Raw genomic sequence first — 8,965 nt, 5'->3', positions numbered from 1 at the left:
CCATAATAAATATCTATGCTCCCAATGAAAGAGCTCCACTAATTAGGAAACACTAATTAGCAAACACTAATAGATTTGAAGAAATAGATGAATCTACAATAATAGTGGGTGATTTTAACACACTGCTTTCAAAAATGGATAGAACAACCAGAAAGAAACTTGACAAAGACACAGAAGAACTAAACAACACAACCAACCAACTGGACCTCATAGATGTGTACAGAGCATTCAACCCAACAACTGCATAGTACACATTCTTTTCCAGTGCACATGGAACATTCTCCAGAATAGACCATGTCTTAGACCACAAAACAAATCTCTATAAATTTACAAATATCAAAATACTACAAAACATCTTCTAAAACCACAATGCTATCAAATTAGAAATCAACAATAGGAAGACCAAGGAAATCAAGTCACATACATAGAAACTGAATAACACCTGGCTATTAAGTGGCTGGGTAGTAGAAGAAATTAAATGTGAATTCAAAAAATTCCTAGAAACAAATGAGAACAACAACAACAACAAAAAAAAAAAATAGCAAAAATTTTGGGACACTTTGAAAGCAGTGCTGAGAGGACAATTTATTGCAATAAACGCACACATCCTAAAAGAAGTAAGAACCAAAATTAGCACATTAACACAACATCTAAAGCAATCAGAAACAGACCAACAGAGGGAACATACAGGCACCCAAAGAAAAGAAATAATAAGGATTAGAGCAGAAATAAAAGAGATATAAAACAGAGAAACTATAGAAAGAATCAACAAGACAAGAAGCTGGTTCTTTAAAAGGATTACCAAAATTGACAGACCGTTGGAAAACCTAACAAAAGAAAAGAGGGAGAATACACAAAACCATGCATTAGAAACCACATGGACGATGTCACAACAGAACCAAAGGAAATAAAAAGGATAATAACAGAATACTATGAAGAGTTGTACACCAACAAATTTGAAATCTTAGAAGAGATGGATACATTTTTAGACAAACACGACCTACCTGAACTCACACACAGTGAATTAGAAAACCTGAACAGACCCATAATAAAAGAAGAAATTGATCAGGTCATCAGAAATCTGCTAACCAAAAAAGTCCAGGCCCAGATGGCTTCACTGGTGAGTTCTACCAAACATTCAGGGAAGTGTTGTCACCAATTCTAAGCAAATTATTCCAGAAGATAGAGGAGGATGGAAAACTTCCTAATACATTTTATGAAGCAAGCCTAACCCTCATGCCAAAATAAGGAAAAGATGTCACTAAGAAAGAAAATTATAGGTAAATATCCCTCATGAACATAGATGCAAAAATTCTCAACAAAATCCTAGCCAAAAGAATCCATCAACACATCAAAAAGATAATACGTTATGATTAAGTGGGATTCATACCAGGGATGCAAGGATGGTTCAACATTAGAAAAACAATCAACATTATTCACCATATAAATAAGAAAAAAAAAAAGAATCTCATGATCATATCGATTGATGCAGAAAAAGCACTTGACAAAATCCAACATCCATTTCTGATAAAAACACTCAACAAAATAGGAATTGAAGGGCAATTCCACAACATAATTAAGAGCATATATACAAAACCAAAAGTCTTACATTACTCTCAATGGAGAGAAACTGAAAGCCTTCCCTCTGTGAACAGGAACCAGACAAGGATGCCCTTTGTCACCACTCCTATTCAATGTTATGCTGGAAGACTTAGCAAGAGTTATACAGCAAAATAGAGAAATTAAAGGCATCCAAATTGGTAAAGAAGAAGTAAAATTTCTCTATTTGCAGATGATATGATCCTGTACATAGAAAACCCCAAAGACTCAGTAAAAAATCTATTAGACCTCATAGGAAGATTCAGCAAAGTGGCAGGTTATAAGATCAGCATACAAAAATCAGTTGGATTTCTCTATACCAAAAATGACAGCATTGAAAAGGACATTAGGAAAGCAATACCATTTACAATAGCCACCCAAATGATGAAATATCTAGGAATAAATGTAACCAGAGAAACCAAGGACTTATACAAAGAAAACTACAAAACACTAATACAAGAAACCAAAAGAGACCTTCAAAAATGGAAGAATGTACTATGATCCTTGATGGGAAGACTTAACATTGTGAAAATGTCAATTCTTTCCAAAGCAATTTACACATATAATGAAATCCCAATCCAAATTCCAACAACATTCTTCAAAGAGAGGGGAAAAACAATTACAAACTTAATATGGAAAGGAAAGAGACCCAGGGTGAGAAAAACTCTGCTTAAGTAGAAGAATAAGGTTTGAGGCCTCTCACTCCGTGACTTCAAAATTTACTACACAGCTATAATGGTCAAAACAGCTTGGTACTGGTACAATGAAAGATACATAGATCAATGGAACAGGATCGAGAATTCAGAAATTAACCCATCGACATATAGCCAACTGATTTTTGACAAAACACCTAAATATATTACATGGGGAGGTAATAGTCTCTTCAACAGATGGTGCTGGTAGAACTGGAAAGCGATATGCAAAAGATTGAAACGAGACATTCACCTCAAGCCCTATACAGAAACCAACTCAGCATGGATTAAAGACCTAAATGTGAATCCCAGAATTATGAAGGCCATCAATGAAAAAATAGGGACAAATTTGAGGACACTGATTCAGGGAATACACAGACTACCAAACATTTTGAAAATGACACAAACAAAAGGAGACAGCATAGGTGAGAGGGACATACTAAAAATTAAAAATTTATGTGCATCAAAAGACTTCACTAGAAGAGTAAAAAGGGAACCCACAGAATGGCAAAGCATCATTTGCAATGACACATCAGACAAGGGACTTATTTTTATAATACATAGGAAACTACAACACCTCTACAAGAAAAAGACAAATAGCCCAATTAAAAAATGGGTGCAGGACATGATCAGACAGTTCACCAAGGAGGAGATCCAGGCAGTCAACAAACATATGCAGAAATGTGAACAATCACTAGCCATTAGAGAGATGCAAAACAAAACAACAATGAGATATCATCTCACACCAGTAATAAAAGTAAAGATAAAAAAAGTAGAGGACAATAAATGATGGCAGGGATGTGGAGAGACAGGGACGCTCCTGCATTGCTGGTGGGAGTGCAAAATGCTCCAACCTTTATGGAAAGCAATATGGCGCTTCCTCAGAATGTTGGAAATAGAAATACCTTATGATTCAGCAATTCCTCTACTTGGTATTTACCCACAAGAAATATGAGGCGTAACACGAGTAGGTATATGCACACCAATTTTCATAGCAACACTATTTACAATAGCAAAAAGATGGAGACAAAGTGCCCATCGACTGAAGAATGGATAAACAAATTGGGGTACATACACACAATGGAATATTATGCTACCTTGAAGAATAACAAGAAGGCTGTATGCCACCACAAAACATGGATGAATCTTGAGGACATTATGTTGAGTGAAATTTTTCAGTCACAAAAGGAGAAATACTGCATTGGACCACTACTGTAAAAGACTAAGAAAAAGAATCCATACTAAAGGGGGTGCATTCTTTTTTGGTTACTGGGATGTGGCGGGGGGGAGGCTGAGGGGAGAGAAATAGAAATACCTTATGATCCATCAATTCCTGTAATTGATGTTTACCCACATGAAATATGAGCCATAACAAGAGTAGACACACAACAAGGTTCATAGCAATACTATTTACAATACCAAAAAGATGGAGACAGTCTAAGTGCCCATCAATAGAAGAATGGATAAACAAATTGTGGTAGATACATGCAATGGAATACTATGCTGCCTTTTAGAACAACAAGGAAGCTGCAAGCCACCGCATAACATGGATGAACCATGAGGACATTATGCTGAGTGTAATTAGTCAGTCACAAAAGGAGAAATTCTGCATAGGACCATTATTGTAAAAGGAATATATACTGATCACGGGAATATGGGATGAGGGGAGAGGAGGGAGGCAGGGGGCAGGGGAAGATAGAGCACAGGGCAGGGAATAGCTTGGGTGCAAGGTGGCCGGAGAGAGGGGGGTAATACACAACAAGGGGGAGGGGAATGGAAGAGCAAGCAAATGGGAGACCAATTAGGCAGGATCGCATGGGCTAAGTGAGACAGAGGTGAATGATGATGTATGCACAACCTTAGAAAAACAGGGTTCCGGGATACAGGGATTGAAGCATGGTTTGAATGGGTAAAATAGGGGAATAATATTAAGATGCTTGGCAGACTTTTGAATCTTGGTTTTCCTTGCACACCATTGTAAAATAGATACTTGAGGCAGGGAGAAAAGAATAGCCAGATCTATCACAATAGAAAGCTTGTAAGTCTGTCTTCAGCCTCTAACTGATTGGAATACCTTAAAGGGGGCTAGAAGTTGCCCAGTGAAAGAGGCTTCCTGTGGAGCCTTTGCATTGCATAAGACCATACATAGGTGGAATCCAGAATCCCATCCAGAGTCATCTGATTGGGAAATTTCCACTGGAAAGGACAAGTTGACCAGCCTGGAGCAACTAGAAGAACAGAAAATGCTTCGTGAAAGAAAGATTAGCAGGAAAAATCAGAAACAATAACAGCACTCTGATTTATTACTATAAAAAGAAGTAAGCTGTATGCCCGGGGAGCCATCAATGCAAGTGGTCAGGTCCCCTTAGAGCAAACCCCCTTCCAAGTCTAAAACTCAAGGGGAATACCCAAACAGACATTTGATCTGGCTGGTGACCACGTTGTTCACTGATAAGGGCAAGAGCGGACAAAAATAGCAATGAAGTTGGGAGCTAATAAGTCTGACCACATTCAATAGACACCTGTGAACCCGGGTGGAAACCTAGATGGCCAGCAGTAGGGCAAGACCTGGGGACTCCTGGGCCCAGAGGCAGTGGCATGGCCACAGAGGACTAGAGTGGAGAGTGAAGCGTCCAGCTGATATGAAGTGAGGAGAGATGCACAAGAACACCCACACTTTCAGATAGTACCCACTTGACCTGACTTCAGTGGCTGGATGATCAGAAGTCAACTAGAAGAAGAAAGAAGAGGGAAAAACAAAACAAAAAGAGTAACCTGCTACAATTTGATGAACTTTACCTATACTTATGAATGTAGTAGCTCAAAAAAGGGAACACATCTTTACAGCGAGGATCACTCTCAACCCCTCAGTATGCAGAGTTGTCAGGGATGTGCAACTTAGACATTGGCTACCCAAAATGGTGGGGGGGCTCTAAAGGCAAGAAGTGATTGGCTTACAAGCTCTCAAGAGGGTCCCTAGTTCCAGATGGGGAAAGGGTAGCTAGAATCTCCACTGAATGTTTTCCAATCTGTTCGGACCAGTCTGGTGAAAAGAATTGGGGATGAGACTCTTGTGGTACAATAATGAATAAGTGCCATCAGGACTGACTGTGAGGGTTGGAAATATAGAGATAGATGTTTTCTGACAAAAGGAGTGGAGTGATTGATTTTGCAGCCCAGGAGCAGAGGTCCCTGGGACCATCAAGTGAGAAGAGCAGAGAACGGGGCCCTACCCAGAGAGACAGTGACGCCAGGGATGGACACAGAGACGACGATGTAGACAGATGGAGCAGCTGGGGACGCTGGACTCAGGGAAGGAGAGGAGCTGTGTGCTGACGGCTGGGGGTGTACCCTTTTGTTATTTGATGATGCATGGAGGTGATTGTAATCATTGCAATGAAATGAAATATGATAGGATGAAAGTAAAACTGATGTTCACCCACGTAAACTCACATAATTCACAATGAAAACTTAAAAAAAAAAGATTTTAACTCCTACTTTCTGAGTAATGCCAGGGGCATTTCACTACAGCTTACCCTTATCTGGAATAAATAATATGTTTCTATTTACTAATCCTAAATAGACAAGCATTCAGGGAAAAAAGTAAATAAATAAATGATAGTGAAGGAAGAAGTTCAAGATTTATTGAAGGCTTTGGCAAAGAACATGGATCTGGTAATTTGTGGCAATAAAAACTGAAATCTTTCAAGAAAGTGAGGTGGCATTGGAGGCACTCACTCATCAATGTCAAGAAATTTGAAAGACAACTACCTGGACAACTGACTGTATTTTCAATAGCCTAATATGTATGTCAGAGTTGGACAGTGAATAAGGAAGACCATAGAATAATTGGAAAATTTGAGTTATGGTGTTGGTGGAGAATATTAAAAGTCCCAGGAACTACCAAAAGAATAAGCAAGTCCGTGTTGGAAGAAGTACAGCCATAATACTCCTTGGAAGCCAGGATGGCCACATTTCTTCTCTCATACTTAGGTGTTATTATCAGGAAGGACCAGTCCCAGGAGAAAGATATCATGTTTGGTAAAGTGGAGGGTCAGCGAAACAGAGGAAGACCCCCCAGTGAGATGGATTGGCATAGTGGCAGCAGCAATGGTCTCAAACATAGCAACAATTGTAAGAGTGGGAGATGACCGGGCAGTGTTTCATTCTGTTGTGCATAGTGTTACTATGAGTCAGTGCTGACTCAATGGCATCTGGCAATATCAATCTAGCAAGGCATTACTGAATTGAAACATATTGACATTGGCCATTTTGAATCAGATACTCACATTTTAATAGGTTGGGAATACAAACTGAAAAGGAATTGCATCACATTCATCCTCAAAAAGACCATTTCAAGATCTATTTTGAAGTATAATGTGGTTTATGATTGGATAATTTTCATCCATGCAGAAAGAAGATCAGTAAATATGGGTATTATTCAAATTTACACACTATCCACTAAACTCTGTGATGAAAAAATTGAAATTTTCTACGACTTTCTGCAGTCTAAAAGTAACTAAACATGCAACCAAGAAGCACTGATAAATACTGGTGACTGGGATGCAAAATTTGAAAAGATAGATAAAGGATCAGTAGTTGTAAATCATGAACTTGTGGATGGAAACAATGCTGTAGATTCCATGACAGAATTTTGCAAGATCAATGACTTATTTGTGGTAAATACCTTTTTACTGAAAGTGAAAAGGCCTCAGATTACTTATTGATGAAGATCAAAGGCCACAGCCTTCGACATGGGTTGCAACTCATTCTAAAGAAGAAAAAAAAAATCCTCACAACTCTATCAATAAATGTCATCATGATAAATGGAGAAAATATTGAAGCTGTAAAATATTTAATTTTGCTTGGGTCCACCATCAACATTCATGGAAACAGTAGTCAAGTGACTAAATGACCTATTGGCATTAGGAAAATTTGCTGCAAAAGATCTTTTTTAAGGAATTCAAGTGCAAAGATGTCACTTTGAGGGCTAAGTTGCACTTGACCCAATCCATGGTATTTTCAATAGCTTCATATGCATGTGAAAATTAGACAATGACTAAGGAAGAGAGTAGAAGAATTGATGCATTTGAGTTATGGTGTTGGAGAAGAATATTAAAGGCACCATGAACTGCCCGAAGAACCCCCAAATCTGTGTTGGAAGAAGTACAAGTAGAATGATCCTTAGAAGCCAGGATTGTAAGACTTCATCTCTCATGAACTGGTTGTATTTTCATGAGGGTACTTGTCCCTGGAGAAATACATCATGTGTGATAAAGTGGAGGATTAGCAAAAATGAGGGAGTACCCCAACAAGATGGAATGGCACAGTAGGAGAAGCAATGGGCTCAAGAGTAGCAATGACTGTGAGGTTGGAGCAGGACAGGGCAGTGTTTCCTTCTGTTGTTCATGAGGTCACAATGAATCAGAACAAACTCAATGGCACCAAACAACAACAATGCAGAGTATATCAACCATTATATGTTCCATTTATTTTGACATATTCATATTTTATGTATTCCACATTCTGATTTTTTTTTTCTATTGATGGTAGTGGTTGGTCTAGTTTTAAGGTTATAATTAGATTTCTGTTTTTATTATTCTTCACTCATTTACAAATCTACATGATTTCCTCTTCATTTGGAAGTACAGTATTTCCATATTCTCATTTTATAGTGTGTTTTTGTTGTTTTGGCAAACTTTTGTCTCAGGTTCCCTATTTTCACTCATATAGATTTGTTTAAATTTGAATACTTGCATATCTTGATTGAGTTCTGGGTGATATTGTGACATATTTAAGTTCCTAAAAGTTTGTTTTATAGGTACCTTGTTTTCTGAAGCAAAGAGAAAGGAGGAAATCCAAGATTCATGTACAAAACAATACAAAACAACAACAACAAAAAAACCCAGTCTAGAGAACTAAATGTTTACATCAACTAAGGCCACTCAATCCTGATACTGGAACAAATAGATGGTGCCTGGCTATTTTTTCATATATTTTGATCAGGACCACAATATATTGATCCTAATAGAAAGTGAGAAAACTTGTCAGCAAAACTTCAAATCCTCAAAAGTTTAGACTTACTGGTCTCAATGAGACAGGAGAAATCCCTGAGAATATCACCCTGAGATATTATTTTAGCATTCAGCTGAAAGTGTTGCCTCAAGTCATCCTTTAGCTAAATAGTTAGCTAGTTCATGAAGTATGGAGTATCACTCTTAAGTATTGATCTATTTTTTAAAAGGCATCTATTTGAGACCAAATGTTCAACAAATACTTTAGAGCATAAACATAAAGTTTGGGGATGTGAGATTAGGCTAATGGAAGCAGAGCAGCTTGAAAGGAAATAATAAGAAGTGGAGACAATGTGAAGAATGAAACCGATGACACTGAACAATATATGCAGATATGGTTGAATGGTAACATGCATTTCTATGTGCACTCCCACTGTAAATATGATAAAATATTATTTAAAAGCCACAGAACTACTGCTTCTTTATACTATTGGTCCCCCACCTTTATTATGTTATTGTCACACGTTACATATATACATTGTGTGGAGTTTAAAATGGTTGAATAATTATTCCATTATGCATCTGTCTTTAAAATCATATAGGAAATAAAGAAGTTGCAAACCAAAAATGCCATACTCTTTTTTTTTTTTTTTTTTTTTT

This window comes from Chrysochloris asiatica, unplaced genomic scaffold (genome assembly GCF_000296735.1).
Source record: "Chrysochloris asiatica unplaced genomic scaffold, ChrAsi1.0 scaffold00152, whole genome shotgun sequence".
In the NCBI taxonomy this organism is placed as follows: Eukaryota; Metazoa; Chordata; class Mammalia; order Afrosoricida; family Chrysochloridae; genus Chrysochloris; species Chrysochloris asiatica.
The sequence above is the reverse complement of the archived record's forward strand: the minus strand, read 5'-3'. Positions refer to the sequence as shown.